Source organism: Triticum aestivum, chromosome 4D (genome assembly GCF_018294505.1).
Source record: "Triticum aestivum cultivar Chinese Spring chromosome 4D, IWGSC CS RefSeq v2.1, whole genome shotgun sequence".
In the NCBI taxonomy this organism is placed as follows: Eukaryota; Viridiplantae; Streptophyta; class Magnoliopsida; order Poales; family Poaceae; genus Triticum; species Triticum aestivum.
Window position 1 is genome coordinate 478,468,977 of NC_057805.1, and position 24,562 is coordinate 478,493,538.

General features: G+C 46.0%; 1 pseudogene; it reads left to right on the forward strand.

The window, feature by feature from the left end:
• LOC123100415 (uncharacterized) lies at positions 1-2,244 on the forward strand (annotated as a pseudogene).
• The last annotated feature ends 22,318 nt before the right edge of the window (positions 2,245-24,562 follow it).

The following is a 24,562-nucleotide window of genomic DNA, read 5'->3' on the forward strand; positions in this document are numbered from 1 at the left end:
ATGTTCGATTTCTACAGCAAAGAGGACTTGAGCAAGATATTCTCCATGTCATGCGGGTCCCCTTCACACCCGCATCATGAACCCGCGTCCCCTCCCTCCGCCTGGTCTTCCTCGAGCTGTTGGTGTACCTCGCCGACGTAAGGAATGCCACCACCGCGGAGTCCTTCTCAAGCGAGGCCACATATACCTGGTCACCGTCTGCATCACTGACTAGGCTCCTACCTGTGCATCCACTGCCCTGGCCTCAAGGAAGCCGGTTGTGGCAGCCCAAAATCGTCTTCATGGAGAAGGACTTCCTCGTCCTCTCCATCTTCTTCCTGCCCATCCTTAGAGGGCGGGACGAGCACTTCGTCTACAAGGCTAGCTCCGTGTCATCACTGTGCCTGCTTCTAGGTCCCTACCTGTGCATCCTCACATCCTCAGATCTCGAACTCCTGCCCTACAACGATGACGACCTTTTCGTCCTGGCCGCGCTATGCTATTCACCGATCCCTTGGGTTTTACCCTCCATATCTCCTCCTCCAGGATCTGGGTTTAGAGCTGTAAAGTGCAACAAGTGGAGCTAGCGCTCCATGTTAGAGCACGGATGACCTTGTTTCTAGCTTCTAATGTGATTCACTTTGGAGAAACTTGGATGGGTTGATCTCTGGACGGGGATTATGTTCTACAAGGTGCTCGAAAAAATGTCTATGCCACACTTCATCGCAATTCCTAAGGTGACGCGTGGAAACAAGGACAACGTGAAATTGTATGTGTGGCGGGTTTGGAATGTTGCATATAGTAATGGTATGATCAAGTTTGCCGAATAGAAAAATATGGAAGGCCAGATGTTGATGAAAGGTCGTATGATGACATGGATGCACTGTATGAGTCAGACTACTTAACAAACCCCAAAGAAATTTGGTGGATGGCCATGGCATGGTACAAAATGACTTCTTGGGACCATTGGAGCAAGGGATTCATGGCTTATGACAAGGAAATCTCTGTTGACTACCCAAGTCATTCTATGTTGTTGCCTGACCTGACCGTGAGTGATACCTATGCAAGAGAGTTGACACTTAAGGACCTGCAAGCATCTCACCCTATCCTGAGATGGACTTGTGATTGTGATGATGTTGTTTACTTGTTGTGTAAATTCAAATTTTAAAACATAAAGACATGGCCAATAAGTTTTGACCTGAAAAATAATAAGTTGGTTGATATGGGACCATTTTGTTTCAAAGGATATACCTCAGCCCACCCTTGTGCATTGTCCAAGTATTTGAACATAGCTCTAGGTTATTATGCTATTGCTTGATTGTTGATCATTTGATTTATTCTTGGAGGCAAAGTACTTTGTTAATGTTTTCCTTGTGAAGCAAGTGTTACAATTATGAGTACGTTTCAGTATGGAGATTAGAGACATGTTTTAGTGGTGTATGTCAGTTATCCACTACACTGGGTAGGGTACAGATATTACTCATGTCCAAATGAACAAATACAATTTTGGTTACAACTTCAGCTAGCTTGGTGGATGTAAATCAATTAATAAAGACACACGCACCCTTAGTTTGCTGATGCACCCTTGGTTTTCTTATCTAGAGTCCACCGTGCATGTGCGATGTTTATTATGTTGATTGCATTTTGTTCACATGTGGTTGCTGAGTCTAGCATTAAATCCTAATAGCTGTCATTTTGTATGGACAAGACTCAAATGGAAAAGCATTTATTGTTGTCAAAATTTACCTGCATGTGTGGTTCCCAACCTCTGAAATATTTGGGTTTTCTAATTGATAAAAAGACAAGGGTCATAGGATGTTCACTGTCAGGTTATAGAGGATAGTACTGAAGCCAAAGAAGCTAAAAAAGGATTGTGCAAAATACAATTCAGTCATCTGAGCAACTGAAAAATATTGTATGTGACCTAGAGACGTGACTGTGAACTCTGCAGGGATAAAGCATCTTCTAACCACATCGTGTTTTGCTGTCCTTTAGCCTTTTTTTTGGGATTACATGACAAGCAGTTGAAGACTTTTGTGTCTGAACTCTCAGTTGACCCTGATACCTTACAATCAGTAGATATTTCCTGACCAATTGATGCGATTTTGCTTATGAATGATTTAATGGGATTCTTCTATTTGGTATATTTTGGTGTTGTGATGCATAAGAAACACGATGAACATAAATTGATTTTGGACCCTCTGATGCTCATTTATCTCATGTGCCCCTGATGCAATAATGGAAGGTACTTTAGGAGGACAGTGAGGAGCTTGTGACAAAGACATTTTTCTCTCGAGCGCCATCCTCATCATCTTGAAACCCAACTCAAGATTCCCTAAAATGCAAACATGGAGATCTTTTGTAGTGGCCCTAGCTTCTGTTGCCCGTCCTCTGCAAGACTTCGTTATTGCGATCTTATTCATTGGGCTAGTTTGTGTTCCTATGACTAGCTACCTACCATTTCAGTATTATTAGCTTAACATTATGTGTAGTTCTATCGAGTATGTTTGTATCGTTAACTGGTTTCTCCAATTTGGGGACTCTGTTTTTCTAGTTTGCTTTCATCAAAACCCAGTAGTGAAAAGTCGTACTGTTGGTCTAAAATATCTAAGGTTGGCAGGAGAATCTATTCGCTATATGTGGAAGATTAGTTCTTATCAAATCTAATTTAAGTACCAATACAACACCCTTTCTACGTGCTTCTCTTATAGCCCTCCAAAAATGTCGAAAAAGGAGTAGACTTTTTTATGTAGACATGTGGTAACGGGGTTAGGGGACAAAAAACCACCTAGTTAATTAGGTGTCAGTCTGTGTGTGCCCAAATCAAGTGGTTGATCCTAACTTGGCAATAATGAATAAGGTTTTTTTTTGAAATGTTTATAGAAGCATCAAAATGGGAAGGGGTTAATTTTGTCGACAAAATACCCTATTGGCAGATGTTCTTTCAAGTTGAGGTTTTTTTTGAACTACAGAACAAGAGTGGGGACACCACTCTCTCACCTCACAAACTCGCGAGGCTACCGGATCTAGTGGAGAGAGAGGGATCTGGGGAGCAGGAGAAACACGTGAGGGATGTGGAGGAGAGAGGTAGAGAAAACAAGGTGGGGGCACCCATTTGTAGCCGTGTTGGTTGCGGAATCTTAACTTCAATGCTGCCAAGTTGTTTCCCCTAAGCTAGATCGGTTGAGCATGAAATCTAGCTCTAAAGTGGGCATATGCTCTAATCGGTGCAAGTGGAACAATCTGGTTTATGGTTGGGGAGAGGGTTACCACTACTACATATTCTTTGGCCCATTCCACAAGAGAGCGAGCTAGGTTAGGCGAGAAAAAAAATCCAATGATGAAAATCTAGGTGTTGTGATGATGACATAACGAGGTTGTATTGAACGTTTGTGTTTGCTAGTTTGCACCATTAGCTTGGATGATTTCTTTCTTTTTATCACATTCATCATGTGAACTCTACATTGTATCATCTATCTGGCATTAGCATATCATGTAGGGAACCAAGACTGGTTGTTATGGAAAGAGTTCCAATTTGGAAGAAATTGCATTTGTTGTTTGAAAGCTATTGAATTGTAGATCAACCATCACAAGTAATATGCTAACATATTTGACCATACAACCATCACAAGTATATCAGACATATCTTGCCCACACTATGAAGCAAAAAATGGGTTCATGTGACTGTACTGACAAATGTTTCTGGGGGTAAGGTGAAAGGAAACATGGTGTCTTGCCTTTTCCACTCAGAAGTATAATGAGATTTAGGTTTAGGATTAGCTATTCAGATGGAGAGCTAGGTTTGTGAATGAACAGAATAGGAAGCAAGGCAAACGATGGAATGGTACCAAGGAATTTTGTGGCCATAGGCATAATAACAAAATTAGGTTGTCACAAGCACGCCGACGAGTAATTCCTTTGGCTCCCAAAACAAAGCATCAAACTCATGTAGCATTTCTTGAACAACTGAAAGTGTCATAATAAAATAAAATGTCCCTACCGTTTATCCCTCATTTGGAACACCTCTTTGTTATTGCTTTGTCCTCCCCGTCTATGTTTATTCTCCCTATATCTATCACATGATATGTTAATCAAAGTGTTCCTTCTTGTGCAAAGAAGAAAATAATAGATGCTGTAGTGACCCGACTCGGTAACGATCGAAGTCTCTGTGCTTACCGTGCTAGTCCTTGGACCGACTTCCTAGCGCACACAGTACTCGATTAAATAACATAAATGACACACATCTCTTTATTACATCGATAGTCCATGAGTAATGCAATTTATTACAAAGATATGGCATCAGGCCAAATAAAACAAATACCGCAGAAGCATCGAAGTAAATGAGTCCATCAACTCCACGAGCAAAAGCTGAGTGTAGAACATCGGCCTATATCACACCTTAATCCTCATTGGATAAATCTGCATCATGATAGGTTGCAGCCATGTAGGTCAGTACATGGAATGTACTGGCAAGTCACATCATAAGAGCATAATGAACATACTTGTACATGAAATTTGGCTGGTGGAAAGCTCTAAGTTTAACTTTGCATAAAGCTATTTTTTCCTATTATAAAATATACTATTCTACCACTACAAAGTAGCATATGATTGAGATGGTACCCCCAACTCAATCTATTCCCAAAGTTTATTTGAACCCAATTAATTAAGTTATGGGTGATAAGATCTCTCGGCATTTCCACTACTAAAATCTCAAGTTGTCCGTAACCGGGGACATAACTAATCGATTAGATTTAACAATCTGTAGAGGTTTGCGCACTTTTCCCCACAAGACTCGACCACCTACTTGATCGGGAGATCGAGTCATAGTCGTTCGAAAGTATTCCTCTTAACCCACAGATAGGCCGGTACACCTACATATTCTACATCTACTAGCCTATCCCAGAAAGAGGTCACACTAACTACTCAACTAAGCCAGAGCTCGTAATGGCTTGTGGCTGCACACATAAGCTTCTAGTCATGAAAACATGTTCGATCCCTTTGAGCTTGAGTGGACGGACCACTGGTGTGCACTCCCATGGATTCCTCATGAATGCTCCCACTGTACTTCGCCACCATTCAAACCAATTCCGCCCAGGTAGTTCATTAATTATCTTGCTCCTTCTTACTACATTGTCCCTCATACTTTATGATGAATCACTCCCCAATCCACGTCTACTTTAGCAAAGCAATATGATTAAACGGCAGCGACAATGTTGTAAAGTTCAGACCTAGCTACCTCAATGAACTACTGGGTGTAAGCATAGCCATCCGGCATAAATTCCTACCATGTAATCCTACCATAAAGGAAAATCCAACACACTTAACTTTCATGAAAATTTTCTAAGTGCAAAAGCAACGTGTGAAAATAGGGTTCAAAATTTGTGATGTGAACTAAAGTGTATACTGGTATAGGAGTAAAATTTATCATGGACAGATCCTAATTTTGTGAAAATACCATGACATTGATTGAAATAACCGAATTTGGCTAGGGTGACAAAGTGCAAAAAGAATTAATTCAAACGGAGCTACCCCTTAGGAGATATGGTCGAATAGAGTTTGAATTTGTATCTGAATAAATTCAAATTCTAAATTAGCAAAAGTTTTCAAATATGGTTTCACTGAATAGACCTATTCAAGACGGAAAATTTGTCGCTGGTTTAATTTGGATCTACGGTTAAAAAGTTGTGGCTAAACGAAGTTTAGGGACTAATCTGCTAACTAAAGGACTAAACCGAAATAATAGTTTTCTCGCAACCGGGCCAGGTCGCTACAGATGCATTTATGTATTGCTAACTACTATTGCTGACTACTAGAGACTTAAGATTGGGTTTTTATTTTCCAAGCTAGTAGAAATCTATCAAAAGCACCAAGTTTTATCATTCATGTTGTTAGTTGTTGCAATTTTATGTGATTTACACTTTTAACACTTTACTCATTTGGTTCTCGTAGTTGAATGTTGTTTACACTTTTAATACTTAAGTGTTTTGCTTCTTGCAACTTAACATCATTTAATATCGAGTGTTAACTTATGCTCGAGCTCAAACACATGATCATTTTTGCATAGGTGGAATCATAGGTAGATGTCCATGAAAACCACATTGTGCATGTTGCTTGCAGAGCTGGTCTATGCAACTATGGTGTATATAGGATAGGATATGTTAGTCCAATAAAAATTAATAAAAAGTATGCCAAAGTGTATGTAATTGGTAGCAATATAGCATAAATCATACAAAAAATATAGATATGTTTGGGACATATCATCTTCTACCATCTCCTCTTCCACACCTCATCCTCTTTCTCACCACTGCTCAACCACCATGAACCCCTGTTCACCAACCCTAGATGGACAACATTGCTCCTCGGGTGCTCATGCGGCGACCACTTAAAGTTTGTGAAGTCTATGGAGGTGTACTCTTGGTTCAACACCTGTTGGTGTACAAAAGTAGGGGCCCTCTTTGTACCCCATTACTTGTGCACGGGCAGTCAGAGCCGCACCTGTGGCCATGCTTAGCGGGGCAGAGGAAGGAAGCAAAGGCACGAGACTGCCAAGGCAAGCATTCGAGCTAGGGGCGCGAAGGACAAAGCGACAAGATGGGCTTCCCTTGACAAGAGCCTTGCTGGAATGGCCTACATAGCCCCGGCAAGAACCTTGCCGGGGCAACTTACCCAACACCAGCAAGGCCACCACCCTTGAGCCTGAGAGTTCCAACACCATCGACAACGTTGGGACCAAGGCTCAGGAGGCGCCTGCTTGGTGGCATGCAGATCTTTGTGAAGACAAGAGACTTGCAAGGCCTAGATGAGAACCAGGAGACAAGGCACTGGCATGGCCCCTTTGCCGAGGTTGCCCACGAGGCCCCGGCAAGGCTCCTGCCGAAGACATCCACAGAGCCCCGGCAAGACTCTTGCCGAGGGAGCTCGCGAGGCCCCAGCAAGACCCTTGCCAGGAATAACAGCAAGACCGCGGCAAGGCTTTGCCACCCCGTCGCTGACCCAGCTCAGCGGCTGACCCACCAACCAAGCAATAGCCTGTGTGGCGGCACGTGGTTTCTAGGCCAGCTAGACAGGCACCTGCGTGGTGGCATGCAGATCTTCGTGAAGACCCCGCCACCACACCAGCTCAGCAGCCTGCCAGCTTACATGGCACTGCATGCCTTGTTGGCCTGGACGCGTGTCGAAGCAAGGCGAAGCGGCGACGGATGGGACGGGCTTTGTTGCCATCCCCGATAAAGCAATAGGACACATAAGTAGCGCATTAAATGCGTTTTGTCCTGTGATGTCGGGCGATAAGCTTGTACACTGTATATACTTTCCACCTCCTGTGTGCCACTATGGCGACCCCTTTGACCTATAAAAGGAGGCCCGAGGCGTACTGAGGAAGGATTCAGACTTTTTGGACTACACACGCACCGTAGCTAGTTCAAGAGCTCAAGAACACCAAATATACACCAAAGCAGGACTAGGGTATTACGCATCGTTTGCGGCCCAAACCTGGGTAAAATCTCCTCGCGCTAACTCACCAGACCCGCTCTTTCCAGAGCCCCGCGCCACCAACCGTAGAAGGGATCCTCGTGGTCCCATAGGTGTCATTTCCCCGACATCTTTGGCGCGCCAGGTAGGGGGCGCAGCTGTGAAAATCCGGTTTGGAAGTTAGCGCATCGACTTCATCATCACCATGGCCCCCAAGAAGAAGGGGATCATAGCGATCGGGTTGTCCGGAGCTGGCCCGTCCGCACCAGCACGGGCGGGCGACGGGGTGGCCACAGATGGCGCCGGAGGCGCGGCCCGTGAGCATCCACGACACTCTGGCAATCGGAGCCATGCGAGCGGTGTCATTCGGGTCCAAGACGACGAGCTACACGCCGCTGGGCTCGGGGGCACCGACGTCGTGGTGTCTCTCATCGCACGCGGCCTGGGAAGGTCGTGGCACGGGCGCCGGCTGGGGCGTCCGGGAAGTCGCCGCGCCGCCTGTGGGCATTTAGCTTGAGGTTGATCTTGCGCAAATTTGCAAATGTTTCTTCTAAGTCTTGTATGGGCGTTGCTCTGTTCTTTGCCGAGGAAGCTGCGTCATTATTTCCAAGCACATGAGATCACCGCCGTCACCCGCCTTCCTTTGCAACGGATCTTGCATAACCTAGATGCAACTGGGTGGATTGTGGAATGGGCATTGGCACTGTCGAGCTTTGGTCTGAAGTTTGAGAGTACTTCAACAATCCAGAGTAGAGTCTTGGCAGAGTTCATCGCAGAATGGACCCCGATGCCTGACGAAGAGATTCAAGAGACTACTCTCCCCGACAAGGAAACAAGTTGCAACTGGATTATGTACTTTGATGGGGCTTTCTCGCTGCAAGGCACTGGTGCTGGTGTGCTACTTGTTGCACCCACTGGAGGTCACCTCAAGTATGTAGTCGAAATGCACTTTCCCAGGGAGAGATCAACAAACAACACTGCCGAGTACGAAGGGCTGCTTGCCGGTCTCAGGATCGCGGCGGATCTCGGAATCAGGAAGCTCATCGTCGGAGGTGACTCTCAGCTTGTCGTCAAGCAAGTCAATAAAGATTATCACAGCCCGTTGATGGAGGACTACGTAGATGAAGTGAGAAAATTGGAGGAGCGTTTTGACGGTCTGCAAGTTGAGCATGTTCCTCGAGCAGAGGACAGCATTGCCTACGATGTGTCAAAGCGCGCTGCCCTAAAGTTACCTGTGGAACCAGGGACCTTTGTGCTCCAACTAACTCAGCCATCCGTGGAACTATCGGCAGGACATGACAAGCGAAGGAAATCAGGCCCCGGCAAGTACTTTCCCATCGAGCTCCCAGGAGCCGCCGGCAAGGATGTTGCCGGGGACGCTAAGCTCGCTGAGGAGCAACAGGCTCTAGCAGGGCCTCAAGCCCTTGTCATAGAGACGACCGCTCCCGCAGCAGAAGAAATGCCTTTGATCCTTGCCGTCGAGCCTCAAGCTCCGGCATGGGCACAACATACCGTTCGATTTCTCCAAACAGGGGAGCTCCCTAAGGAGCTGGAAGAAGTGGAGAGAGTGGCCCGTTGGTCTGCCATGTACCAGTTTGTGGACAATGCCTTGTACAGAAAAAGATCGAACGGTGTGAAATTGAAGTGCATTCCCCAGGAGGACGGTCTGGAGCTGTTGGCAGAGATACACGGAGGCATATGTGGCTCCCACATCGGGTCAAGAGCCCTTGCCGGCAAGATGTTTTGGCAAGGTTTCTTCTGGTCCACTGCCCTCCAGGATGCAACTGCACTAGTAACCAAGTGTGAAGCGTGTCAGTTCCATTCAAAGAAGCTTCATCAACAAGCTCAAGCTCTCCAAACAATCCCTCTTTCCTGGCCATTCTCGGTCTGGGGGCTCAACATACTTGGCCCCTTTCCCCGTGCTGTCGCGGGCTTTGAGTACTTGTACATTGCAATCGACAAGTTCACAAAGTGGCCGGAAGTCGAAGCAGTGAGAAAGGTAACAACACAATCAGCCGTCAAGTTCTTCAAAGGGCTGGTTTGCCGTTTTGGTGTGCCAAACAGAGTCATCACCGACAACGACACGCAGTTCACAAGCCGCACCTTCATGCAGTACATTCAAGACCTCGGCAGCAAGGTCTGCTTTGTTTCTGTTGCACATCCCCAAAGCAACGGCCATGCAGAGAGGGCAAATGCTGAAGTACTGCGAGGCCTCAGAACGAAGACTTTCGACAGGCTACACAAGTGCGGAAGACACTGGATTGATGAGTTGCTGGCGGTTCTTTGGTCGATCAGAACGACACCAAGTCGAGCCATCGGCCAGACACCCTTCTCCCTCGTTTACGAGGCAGAAGCAGTTCACCCCACAGAACTCACAAACGAGTCACCTCGAGTGCTCGCTTATGATGAGCTTGAGCAAGAGCAATTGGGGCAAGATGACGCAACACTTCTTGAGGAAGATCGTCTTCGGGCGGCTGTGCGAGCAGCGCGCTACCAGCAAGCCTTGCGTCGCTACCATAGCCGCAAGGTTCATGCCCGAAGCTTTAAGGAAGGCGACCTTGTTCTTCGGCGCGTTCAGTCGGCCAAGAATTCCAACAAGTTGACGCCAAAGTGGGAAGGCCCTTATCGGGTAATACGAGTCACCAGGCCCGACGCAGTTCGCCTGGAGACCGAAGATGGTATTCCAGTGAGCAATTCCTGGAACACCGAACATCTTCGCAAGTTTTACCCATAAGGCGCGGTTTCCGGCCCCCCCGACAGACCACTTCTTGTACAAGCCTTGTCGACAAGGCATTTAACCCTTTGTACAAAGCCAGGGCAGACCCTGAGCAACAGATAAATAAATGAAGCGCTGGCGCCCTAAGTTTTAGCATGCATGCTAGGTTGAGTCTCTCTCTTTGTTAGGGTTGATAGTGCTTAGCGGAGGCTAGCCCCTAGCATAGAGGTCGAGTGCGCATCTCTCTGTCCTTTCCAGTCCTTTTTTGGTTCGCAGGATGCGCAGGCGTTTCTGCTAAGCCGTTTGGAGGAAAAGGAACAGGCCGATGCCCCAACCCCGGCAAGCCAAGGTTGCCCGGGGCTGCGAATTCAGATATCCGATCACGACAAGCCAAGATTGCCGGGGGCTACAGACTCAGATAAGTCCTTTCCTCCCCCGCTCTGCACTTCTGTATGGAACTTGAACGTACGAAACTTCGTCCATTCCTGGGCCACCGTGCTCCTTCTTTCCTGCGCCCAAAAACCCTTCTTTGGGCTGGAACTTAGTTGTAGCTGCGATGGCAAGGGAACAGAGGAAGGGCCTAATCCTACTTTGCCCCTACCTCCGCCAAGGGTGTGAGCGTGGTCGGGCTATAGAGCGGAAGGATGGCAAGGTCTGTTGCCGGGTGCCGATGTTTATCCTAAAGATAACAAGGACTCGTTCCTTGGTGTGAGCCTCTCTCACGCACAAAAGAACCCGGCAAGCACCCTTTTCTTCATTAATACGTTGTTAACAAGTACAATTCATACGGAATGTAAACATGAGCAAGGGGATTACTGTAGCGACCATACCTCAAATAGTCTAGTCTCTGTGCATCAGTGTCATCCCTGGATCAGTAATGCTGACACGCATAGTACTTTGAAGGATTTATAACAGAGTAGCAATCACACACTTATTACATCGAATAGTTCAAGAGAACTCAATACAATAAATATGGCTTAAGGCCATCTAAAATACGATAAAGTGAGTCCATCAACTCCAACGACATCACTGAGTATAAGACCACGACCTAAGGCTCCTTACTCGTCGTCTGAAAAGTCTGCAACATTATATGTTGCAGCCCGAAAATGGGTCAGCACATGGAATATGCTGGCAAAGTAACACATAGAGAGTAATGAACAGAATAATGCTATCACTACATGCATATTTGGCTGGTGGAAAGCTCTATGGTTACAGTTTTGCGAAAAGCCAATTTTTCCCTACCACAAAGGAATAAATTTTATTTAACTATCATGGTGGTTGTTAAACATTGAGAAGGTACCTCCAACTCAATCCCAATTAAGAACGTGTTTAACCCAATCAAATTAAATTAAGTAACATGATGATGAGATTCACATGATAATCCAAGACTAGATACTCAACATGTCCATAACCGGGGACACGGCTAATCATGATTAGTTTGTACACTCTGCAGAGGTTTGTGCACTTTTCCCCACAAGACTCGATCGCCTCCGCTTGATTTCTCACACTCCATGGTGTTTGAGAAACGGATGACCGAGACACAGTCTTTCAGAAACACTACTCTTTACTCCGGGTGGACAGTTACACCTACTTTCCCCTAAATCTGCTAGCCCACCTCTTCAAGAGGTCATGTAACCTACTCAACTATGCTAGAGCCCATAATAGCTTGTGGCTGCACACGGAAGTTTCTAGCATGAATAATCTCATGACCCCTTTGAGTCTGGGTGGCGGTCCATAGGATGATCACACGGGTACTCCGGGTTATCCAAAAATACAGGCAACACTGGTTTCTCCAGGTGCCTCAATCCACCCAGATGTAAATTAAAGTAGCCACCTTAAGTTGAACCATAAATTAATAATCTCACATCTGTCATGAAGAATTCACTCAAACCCAATCCACGTCTACGAGCATAGCATAGCAATATAAGCAAACGTAGAAGTAACTCCCAAAGGTTTGATAGTAAACAGGACAATAGGTACTACCTCATCTACTTCCCAAAACCCACATATTAATCAAATCCTAATCATGCAACTATTTGAGGATCGATCTAATGCAATAAAACTGGGTGATGAAAAGTATGATCAAAGTGTTACTTGCCTTGCTGATGATCCGTGAAACCTAGAGACTCGTAGTAGCACGCTTCGCACTCCGGGTACTCTATCGCAAACAAACAATACATACATAAGCAATCAAGCAAGGGTGCACGAAATAAAACTCAAAATAAGAGATCTAACCAGAAAGTTCAACTTAAGAACTCCGGTTTCCAAAACAAAATCAATTCAAACGAAGCAACGAAGGTCAAACGGCGAAAGAAACAAGCTTCGTGTACTAATCTGGATCTAAGTCAAATTTTACAGTAGCAAAAACTTGTTTGAGTTGGTTAAACGGAAAGAGAATTTCGAGGCGAAACTCTAGGCGCTTGAATCGCCTGATTCCGATAAACGAGCGAAAAGTTATACTAAAACGAAAAACAGATCGGAAATCGCGATCAGGAATAATCGCGGAAAATCCGAGAAAAAGAAAAACTGACGAACAGGCTAACGATCGAACGTTCGCTGTTTGTAAAAAAACGAAAACCGTTCGTTAAAACGAACGAACGGGCGTTCGCTATTTAACTAAACCGGAAAAAAATAAACCGATCTAATATAAAAAAACGCATCTCGGTTTCGAAATAAAACCGAACGGTTCTTCGAGAAAAACCGGCGGCTACCTCGGTTCGCGTGACGGCGGCGGCGGCGAGCGGCTCCGGCTGGTGGCGGCGTCGGGCGAGAGGCGGCGGGGCCCCGGCGGGCGGCGGCGGACGGCGACGGGGCTCCAGCGGGTGGCGGGTCGGGCGGCGGGGCGGGGCGGCGGCAGCGTCGGCGACGGCGACTTGGGCTGAGGCGGGGCTCGGGCCGCGGCTTTAAAGGCCGGCCGGGCTGAGGTGTCCGGGTCGACACGGCCCGTAAGGCGGTTGACTTAAAAAAAAATAATTCGGACGTGCAGAAAAAGTAAGAAAAGAAATACTAAACGGACTCGAAAAATCCCGAAATAAATTTTCCCTGTCCTCTAAAAATAAGCCAGACAAGATGAACATTTATTTGGGCCTAAAATGCAATTTTGAAAAACGCGTATTTTTCCTAATTCGAATAAAATCAAATAAAATCAAATATTTGTTTTTAATATTTTTCCTCCAATATTTCATTATTTGTGGAGAAGTCATTTTATCCCCTCTCATATATTTTGATATGAAATATTTTCGGAGAGAAAAATAATTAAAACAAATGATCCTATTTTCAAAATTTGAGAAAACCCAAATATGAAAATAACGAAATCCCAACTCTCTCCGTGGGTCCTTGAGTTGCGTGAAATTTCTAGGATCGCAAATCAAAATGCAATAAAATATGATATGCATGATGATCTAATGTATAACATTCCAAATTGAAAATTGGGATGTTACAAACCTATCCCCCTTAAGATGAATCTCGCCCTCGAGATTCGGGTTGGCTAGAAAATAGGTGAGAGTGGTCCTTCCGTAGATCTTCCTCTCGCTCCCAGGTGGCTTCATCCTCGGTATGGTGACTCCACTAAACTTTGCAAAACTTGATAACCTTGCTGCGGGTGACTCGGCTGGCATACTCAAGAATCTTAACTGGTTTCTCCTCATAGGTCAAGTCACTATCCAGCTGAATCGCTTCCAATGGCACTGTATCTCTCAGTGGTATCTCAGCCATCTCTGCGTGGCACTTCTTCAGCTGAGAAACATGGAACACATCGTGAACTCCCGACAATCCTTCGGGAATTCCAAGCAACTTCCCCCATACGCTCCAAAACTTTGTATGGTCCTACAAAACGTGGCGCTAACTTTCCCTTAACTCCAAAGCGCTTTACTCCTCGAAGTGGTGATACTTGAAGATAAACCCTGTCTCCAACTTCGTAAACTGTCTCCTTGCGTTTAGAATCTGCATAACTCTTCTGCATGGACTGGGCTACCTTGAGCCTATCGCGAATCAACTTCACTTTCTGTTTAGACTCTTTAATCAAATCTGGTCCAAACAACTGGCGGTCTCCAACTTCGTCCCACAACAACGGTGTCCTGCACCTCCTTCCGTACAGAGCTTCGAAAGGGGCCATCTTCAAACTGGATTGATAACTGTTGTTGTAAGAGAACTCTGCATATGGCAAATTTTTGTGCCAACTAGATCCATAATCTAGCGCACAAGCTCTCAGCATGTCCTCCAAAATCTGATTGACTCTCTCGGTCTGTCCGTCTGTCTGTGGATGAAATGCTGTACTGAACTCTAGCCTGGTACCCAAAGTCTCGTGCAACTGATTCCAAAACTTTGAAGTAAACTGGGTTCCTCTATCTGATACAATGGTCCTCGGAACTCCATGCAGACATACGATCCGGGTCATGTATATCTTTGCCAACTTAGCACTTGTATAAGTGGTCTTTACTGGGATGAAATGAGCTACCTTCGTCAAACGATTGACTACAACCCATATCGAGTCATAGCCTGAACGAGTCCTGGGCAATCCTGTGATAAAATCCATGCCTAGCTTATCCCACTTCCATTCGGGTATCGGCAATGGTTGTAGCAATCCTGCTGGCTTCTGATGCTCTGCCTTTACTCTCTGACATACATCACAAACTGCTACATACTCCGCAATATCCTTCTTCATTCCGGTCCACCAGAAAGTATCCTTTAAATCCAAATACATCTTGGTATTTCCTGGGTGAATCGAATATGGTGAATCATGGGCCTCTTGCAGAATCAACTTCCTGATCTCCGGATCATTGGGCACATAAACGCGGTCCTCAAACCATAAGGTATCGTGTTCATCCTCACGAAATCCCTTGGATTTTCCTTTACTCATCCTTTCCTTTATCTGAGCAATTTCCTTGTCTGTTTTCTGAGCTTCTCTGATCTTATCCATCAAAGTAGACTGAATCTCCAATGCTGCTACAAAACCTCTTGGAACTATTTCCAAACATAGTTCACGAAGATCCTCTGCTAACTTCTTGGGTAACTCCCCGGTCATGAGCGTGTTGACATGGTTCTTGCGGCTCAACGCATCGGCTACTACGTTAGCCTTCCCTGGGTGATAATGCAATCTCATATCATAATCCTTAATGAGCTCCAACCATCTCCTTTGCCTGAGATTCAACTCCTTCTGCGTGAAAATGTACTTCAAACTCTTGTGATCCGTGTACACCTCACAATGGTTTCCGATGAGAAAATGTCTCCATGTCTTCAACGCATGCACTACGGCTGCTAACTCCAAATCATGTGTAGCATAATTCAACTCATGGGGTTTAAGCCGTCGCGAGGCATATGAAACAACTCTTCCCTCCTGTATTAGCACTGCTCCAAGTCCTCGACGAGAAGCGTCGCAATATACTTCATAATCCTTGCGTTGATCTGGCAGAATCAACACTGGCGCTGTAACAAACGTTTCTTCAATTCCTGGAAACTAGCCTCACATTCCTCAGTCCAAATGAATTTGGTGTCCTTCTTCAACAACTCCATCATAGGCTTTGCAATCTTCGAGAAATTCTCGATGAATCTCCGGTAATATCCTGCGAGTCCAAGAAAACTCCGGATTTCTCCAACTGTCGTGGGTGCTTCCCAATTTGTCACAGTGTTAACCTTGGTGGGATCTACTGCTATTCCTTCTCCGAATATAACATGTCCAAGGAATCCAACTTCCTTTAACCAAAACTCGCACTTGCTGAACTTGGCATATAACTGATGTTCTCTGAGCTTTCCAAGTACCAAACGCAAATGCTCCTTATGCTCTTCTTCATTCTTCGAATAGACCAGAATATCATCAATGAACACTACGACGAACTTATCCAAAAACCCCATAAACACTTTGTTCATCATGTTCATGAAATAGGCAGGTGCGTTAGTCAGGCCAAATGACATAACGGTGTACTCATATAGCCCATACCTTGTGGTAAAAGCTGTCTTGGGTATATCCTGCTCTCGTATCTTCAACTGGTGGTATCCTGATAGCAAATCAATCTTGGAAAATACTTTAGCTCCTTGTAGTCGGTCAAACAGATCATTGATCATCGGCAGTGGGTACTTGTTCTTGATTGTTACTTCATTCAATCCACGATAATCAACAACCATCCTCAATGATCCATCTTTCTTCTCCACTAGAAGTACGGGTGATCCCCAAGGTGACGAACTTGGGGCAAATATATCCTTTATCCAGTAACTCCTTAATTTGCTTCTTAATTTCTTCCAAAACCTTAGCGGGCATCCTGTACGGTCTCTTAGATATTGGCCCAGTGCCTGGCAAAAGCTCAATCAAAAACTCGATGTCTCTATCCGGTGGCATGCCTGGCAACTCCTCTGGAAATACGTCAGGGAATTCCTGCACCACTGGTACTTCCTCCTGACAACTCCTGATAAGGAATTCACTTGAGTCCTCTTCGGCACATGTCGGGATACATACTTAATCCTTCTTCCTTCTGGGGTAGTAAGCAAAATCGTCTTACTGGCGCAATCGATGTTTCCTCCATACATCGATAGCCAATCCATTCCCAAAATCACATCCAAACCTTGTGACTCCAAAACTATTAGGTCTGAGGGGAAAACATGCCTACCTATGGCCAATGGCAACTAAAAACATCCTTGGCTTGCCATATACTCTGCTCTTGGTGAGGTTACTATCATAGGTGTTCTAAGAACTTTGGTGGGCAACTTAAACTTATCCACAAATCCCCTTGATATGTATGAATGTGATGCACCAGTATCAAAAAGAACGATTGCAGTAAATGACTTAACCAAGAACTTACCTATTACCGCATCAGGCTGTTCTTCAACCTCCTCCACATTAACGTGGTTCACCTGTCCCCTGTTGAAAGGGTTCGGCTTCTTCCCCGAGCTTCCATTGCCATTTCCATTTTTTGCTTCTGGACAATCAGTGGCATAATGTCCAGTCTTCTGGCACTTGAAACAGGTAACGTGGCTTAGATCCCTCTTGGCTGGGGTTGATGGGTTGGTACGGTTCTGTCCATTGCTTCCTCCGTTCCCATTACCATTCTTGGGGCCACTATGATTGTGCGAACTTCCTCCATTGTGATTGTGACCTCCATGGTTATGCTGAAGGTGTCCTCCCGAGTTCGGGGTAAAATGAGGCTTCTGGTGAGCTCCTGTACTGTACTTTCCTTGTCCATACTTCCTCTTACGACTCTCAATCTGCTGCTGCTTCCCTTCAATCATGAGAGCTCTATCTACCAACTCCTGGTAGTTGTTAAAAGTTGCCACCATCAACTGCATGCTCAGCTCATCATTCAGTCCTTCCAGAAACTTCTCCTGCTTAGCTGCATCCGTAGCAACGTCATCTGGGGCATAACGTGCTAACTTACTAAAATCCTCCACGTACTGGCCAACGGTACGTCCTCCTTGGCGTAAGTTGTGAAACTCACGCTTCTTCATGGCCATAGCTCCTGCTGAAACATGGGCAGTACGGAAAGCTTGCTGAAACTGGTCCCATGTGACGGTGTCAATGGGGTGAGTGGCTGTGTAATTCTCCCACCATGATGCTGCGGGTCCATCAAGCTGATGTGCGGCAAAACGCACTCTCTCCGCATCTGTGCATCCTGCAGTGGTCAGCTCCCTTCCAATCTTGCGGAGCCAATCATCTGCCACAATCGGCTCAGTGCTACTGGAAAACACCGGCGGATTCAGCCTAAGAAATCGGGCTAAGTGATCAACAGGTGGTGGTGGTGGTGGGTTGTTGTTGTTGCCTTGGTTTTGAACTAGCACTTGCATCAGGGCATTCTGCTGCTGAATCAATTGAGTGATCTCCGGTGGGAAAACAAATCCGGTGTCGCGTCTCGGAGGCATCTGATGGTTTAGAAAAGATGAGAAAATAGAATAGAATGAGGTCTAGAGGGAAAACACTACCCATATGCACATGAGACAAATACAATCATATCACTCCAATCAATTCAAACAAGGCATACAATCGATCTAACTATCGTTACAAAGTGCTTGGACTATAATATAGACATGGTGGAATACTACTACTAATTTGGTGGTCTACTAGAAAAATTGCTCAGTCGAAGACTCCATGATATCTGCTCCGGCTTCATCCTCCAAATCATCCTCACTGGGGTCCGAGTCGGTGTCGTCAAAGATGATGTAATTCTCCGGGCAAGTAGAATCGTCATCATCTCCTCCTGGTGCTGGGTCTTCCATGAAAACTCCTAGCTTCTTTGTCAGGTCGTCATTCTTCTCCACTAGTGCGACGATTTCCTCCATATAATCCTCACTGTAGCCTTGAGTTCTTCCTCCAGTTCCATGATCCTAGTCTTTGCCTTCTTCAGTTCTATCATGTCTGCGCACATCTGGTTCTCCTGGCGACGAATGTGCTGGTTTAACTCCTGGATGAAAGCTGCAATAGATCTATCCTTCTTAGTACTGATCATATCCCATTGCTCGTCTCGGCGCCCACAAATCTGATAGATAGTATCCTTGAGATCATTATGGTACACTTCTCCAATGCGTCCCATGGTGATGTGGGCTGCCATGCTCTTTCCTAGACTCCAGGTTGGTGCATCAAAGGAAAACTCTATGGGCTCAGTGATTGGCGTGAACGTCCTTCCTGGAACTTGAACTTGAATCATCCAGCGTCCTCTTCTGGTAGTGTGGCGTTGTAGATTCCGGTGAATCTTGGTATTCCGATGTTCAGGTACTTAGTAACTTCCTTCAAGTGTCGTCCAAAAGGTGTATCCTCATCTGGTTGCGCGAACTTGTTCCTTGCATCCGCCATCCTAAAAGAGTGGAAGAAAGGAGAGGAGTCAGAAAAGAGAAGAGAGTAGTGATCTAGGGCTTTAGCATAGTGGTCGTGTCCTACAGTCAGCGTGTGCTCTGATACCATCTCTGTAGCGACCAGATCTCAAACAGTCTAGTCTCTGTGCATCAGTGTCATCCCTGGATCGGTAATGCTGACACGCACAGTACTTTGAAGGATTTATAACAGAGTAGCAATCACACACTTATTACATCAAATAGTTCAAGAGAACTCAATACAATAAATATGGCTTAAGGCCATCTAAAATACGATAACAGCGGAAGGCTTGGAAGATAAAGTGAGTCCATCAACTCCAACGGCATCACTGAGTATAAGACCACGACCTAAGGCTCCTTACTCGTCGTCTGAAAAGTCTGCAACATTATACGTTGCAGCCCGAAAACGGGTCAGCACATGGAATATGCTGGCAAAGTAACACATAGAGAGTAATGAACAGAATAATGCTATCACTACATGCATATTTGGCTGGTGGAAAGCTCTATGGTTACAGTTTTGCGAAAAGACAATTTTTTCCTACCACAAAGGAATAAATTTTATTTAACTATGATGGTGGTTGTTAAACATTGAGAAGGTACCTCCAACTCAATCCCAATTAAGAACGTGATTAACCCAATCAAATTAAATTAAGTAACATGATGATGAGATTCACATGATAATCCAAGAACTAGATACTCAAGATGTCCATAACCGGTGACACGGCTAACCATGATTAGTTTGTACACTCTGCAGAGGTTTGTGCACTTTTCCCCACAAGACTCGATCGCCTCTGCTTGATTTCTCGCACTACATGGTGTTTGAGAAATGGATGACCGAGACACAGTCTTTCAGAAACACTACTCTTTACTTCGGGTGGACAGTTACACCTACTTTCCCCTACATCTGTTAGCCCACCTCTTCAAGAGGTCATGTAACCTACTCAACTATGCTAGAGCCCATAATAGCTTGTGGCTGCACACGGAAGTTTCTAGCATGAATAATCTCATGATCCCTTTGAGTCTGGGTGGCGGTCCATAGGATGATCACACGGGTACTCCGGGATATCCAAAAATACAGACAACACTTGTTTCTCCAGGTGCCTCAATCCACCCAGATGTAAATTAAAGTAGCCACCTTAAGGTGAACCATAAATTAATAATCTCACATCTGTCATGAAGAATTCACTCAAACCCAATCCACATCTACGAGCATAGCATAGCAATATAAGCAAACGTAGAAGTAACTCCCAAAGGTTTGATAGTAAACAGGACAATAGGTACTACCTCATCTACTTCCCAAAACCCACATATTAATCAGATCCTAATCATGCAACTGTTTGAGGATTGATCTAATGCAATAAAACTGGGCGATGAAAAGTATGATCAAAGTGTTACTTGCCTTGCTGATGATCCATGAAACCTAGAGACTCGTAGTAGCACGCTTCGCACTCCGGGTACTCTATCGCAAACAAACAATACATACATAAGCAATCAAGCAAGGGTGCACGAAATAAAACTCAAAATAAGAGATCTAAACAGAAAGTTCAACTTAAGGACTCCAGTTTGCAAAAAAAAATCAATTCAAACGAAGCAACGGAGGTCAAACGGCGAAAGAAACAAGCTTCATTTACTAATCTGGATCTAAGTCAAATTTTACGTAGCAAAAACTTGTTTGAGTTGGTTAAACGGAAATAGAATTTCGAGACGAAACTCTAGGCGCTTGAATCGCCTGATTCCGATAAACGAGCGAAAAGTTATACTAAAACGAAAAACAGATCGGAAATCGCGATCAGGAATAATCGCGGAAAATCCGAGAAAAAGAAAAACTGACGAACAGGCTAACGATCGAACGTTCGCTGTTTGTAAAAAAAATGAAAACCGTTCGTTAAAACGAACGAACGAATGGGCGTTCGCTATTTAACTAAACCGGAAAAAAAATAAACCGATCTAATATAAAAAAATGCATCTCGGTTTCGAAATAAAACCGAACTGTTTTTCGAGAAAAACCGGCTACCTCGGTTCGCGTGACGGCGGCGGCGGCGAGCGGCTCCGGCGGGTGGCGTGTCGGGCGGCGGGGCGGGGCGGCGGTGGCGGCTAGGGTTTCGGGGCGGTGACTTGGGCCGAGGCAGGGCTCGGGCCGCGGCTTTAAAGGCCGGCCGGGCTGAGGTGTCCGGGTCGGACACGGCATGTAAGGCGGTTGACTTAAAATAAAAAATAATTCGGACGTGCAGAAAAAGTAGGAAAAGAAATACTAAATGGACTCCAAAAATCCCGAAATAAATTTTCCCCATCCTCTAAAAATAAGCCGGACAAGATGAACATTTATTTGGGCCTAAAATGCAATTTTGAAAAACGCGTATTTTCCTAATTCGAATAAAATCAAATAAAATCCAAATAAAATCAAATAATCCAAATAAAATCAAATATTTGTTTTTAATATTTTTCCTCCAATATTTCATTATTTGTGGAGAAGTCATTTTATCCCCTCTCATATATTTTGATATGAAATATTTTCGGAGAGAAAAATAATTAAAACAAATGATCCTATTTTCAAAATTTGAGAAAACCCAAATATGAAAATAACGAAATCCCCAACTCTCTCCGTGGGTCCTTGAGTTGCGTGAAATTTCTAGGATCGCAAATCAAAATGCAATAAAATATGATATGCATGATGATCTAATGTATAACATTCCAAATTGAAAATTTGGGATGTTACAATTACAAGGTTGAAAGCTGACAAGTGCCCGTAGGCTTAAAAGCTAAAAAAAGATAAGATGCCCGTAATCCCTTTCTTGTCCCTCTCTCCAGAAAGCGGACCAAGATGGCAGAAGGGAAAAGGGAGTGCCTAGGCGAGGTATGAGCTGCAGAAGACACCAAGAGAACATCCCGGCGGCCGTCCAGAAGAGGGCTGGTGATGATGGTGCAGGGAGAAGAGCCGAAAGATGAGGCGGCGGGCCGGCAATAGGAGACGAAGCCGTCGGTGCCATCGTACTCCGATTTGACGTCCCGCCACCCGCCTTCTTCGTCTTCTCCGGCCGTCCCATGCCAGCCGCCCAAGCTGGCGACCCCGAGAAGTTCAAGAAGCTGGCCCCGCCCCCGGCAAATCACTCTGCCGGGGGAAAGGCCAGGTGCAGATGATGGTGCCGCCGGCTTCGCCCAAGGACGGTGTGTCCGATGCCTAGTCGGACCCGTCCCCGTCATCCTCCCCACCGGTGTCCTCCTCGTCACTGTCACTCGAGGAGGAGCTTTCGTCATCAGTCGAGCTCTTCGCGCAGCACCCTAACCTGATTCCCGAGCGCCCGAAGACCTTGACGGAGAGCAGATCGCTCTCCACTAATTTGAAGTGGAGAACGTGCCCCTTCATCAAGCAGTGGGCGCGTGTGAAGGTCTTCCAACCCCGAAGGAGGAACATTACATGAGGGACGGGGAACGTTGTGTTCGCCCACATATCACCGTTGCAACACCCCTTCATGTGAAGCCTCAACCTCGGTGGCTGGTCAATCTCCAACACCCTCGCGAACGCCTCGGGAAGACGAAGGCGGCTGCGCAGCGGCTCGTGCAACTGCAGGATAAACTCCAGCGCCATGTCCCCAACATGGCCGCTCGACGAAGCAGGAGGAGATGGTGGAGGATATGGTGACGGAGATGATGATGACGCGGGTGTCCCCCGTCTGCGCCCACCTCTGCCTCGACCGCCTCTCCGACCGCGGCCCCGTCCGGCGCCTCTACCTCGAGCATGGCCTTCACCTTGGGCGTCCAACTCTTCCTTAACCGCCACGGCTCTCTGGCGAGAGGAAGACCTGGTCACCTCCACGGAAGGACAGCCACGACCGCGCCCTCTCGCCATGACAAGGGAAGGGAAAGGATCAGACTGGAAGAAGATGAATGCGGGAAGCACTACAGAAAAAATACACTTCCGTGATGATACGTGTTTGTCACAGTAGGTCGCGTTTTTTGTCATGCATGTACATCCATGACAAATTTATGACAGAATCAAGATAGTCATACCTGTGCTATCGTAGAAGTGTTCCATGACATTACCAAAATTATCATCAAGGAAGTGTCCACTTCCATGACGATAAATCGCGCGTCACAGAAGTGCTTTCGTCAAGGGTGACCGACACGTGGCATCCACCATAACGGAATGCCGTTAAGCTATCGGGTCGGTTTTGGATCCGATAACCCGTTAACAGCCCCGACCAATGGGGATTTTCCACGTGTAAAATCATCATTGGCTGGAGGAGACACGTGTCAGGTCCGCGTTGGCACAGGTGTCACTCATCCAATGGGCGAGACGCGCCTATGATATGTTGACACGTGGACCGGCCCATCAAGTTTAAATGGGCCGGCCCAACTGAAGGCCCACAAGATTTTGCGGACCATAATGGGCCGGCCCAGCTAAAGGCCCACGAGATTTTGCGGACCATAATGGGCTGGCCCAGCTAAAGGCCCACAAGATTTTGCGGGCCATAATGGGCCGGCCCAGGTAAAGGCCCACAAGATTTTTGTGTGCCATAATGGGCCGGCCCAGGTAAAGGCCCACAAGATTCTTGCGGATCATAATGGGCCGGCCAAGCTAAAGGCCCACGAGATTTCACCAACATTAATGGGTCGGCCCAGCTGTAGGCCCACAAGATTTTGAGGACCCTAGTAGGCCGGCCCATTAACTGGCTGCCATGTTTTGGGCCAAATGCCGGCCCATATTTGATCCGGTCCATTAATGGCCTGCCATGCTCCGGGCCTAATAGTGGCCCATATGAGATCTGGCCCTTAAAAGCCTACCACGTTCTAGGCCAAATTACGGCCCAGATCAGGTCCGGCCCTTTAAGAGGCTTTGGGCTCAATTATGGCCCATATCAGATTCGGCCCGTCAACTGAACACTATGCTTTTGGGCCCACTTGCTAAAGGCCCACTTAGTAATTCGGCCTGATATTAGTTTTGGCCTGTTAAGGGCCCGTTTAACATTTCGGCACTATATTAATTTCGGCCTGTTAAAAGCCCGTCATATAGTTGGGCCTAACTACGGCCCGGTTTGCATCCGGCCTGCTCGCAGCCGATATCTGATTGGGCCAAACAAGGACCGAGACAATTTTGGCCTGTTAAAAGCCCGTGATTTGATTCGCACAATCATGGGCCGGGGTTCATTTTGGGCTGCTGCCGGCCCATGAGCTGTTCGGCACGTTTCAGGCCCAACCTACATCGTGATTGCATGACGGCCCGATTATGTACCGTAATTTTACAGTTTGGCCGGTTTACTACGAAGACAGGATATATATCAGTAAAATAACTGCAGCATCGTGAATAAGAAAAAACCTAGACTATACAATAAAGAAATTACGGCATATTACATCCACTGGGCATCAAAGTTCGCCACTATGATAATAAAGCACAAGCAGACAGCAGATTACATACACTGGGCATCAAAGATCGCCACCAGTGCAAATAAACACGCCGACAAAGTAATATACAAAACCGACAACACTTCAATAGAGTTCAAGAAAGGTTAGCCCTGCTGGGGAGCTACAGCGCAAGCAGCTGAGCAAGATGATGAGACTGCGCTTGTTCTACACTTATATCTTCCTCACTCTGAAAGATAAACAAGCAGA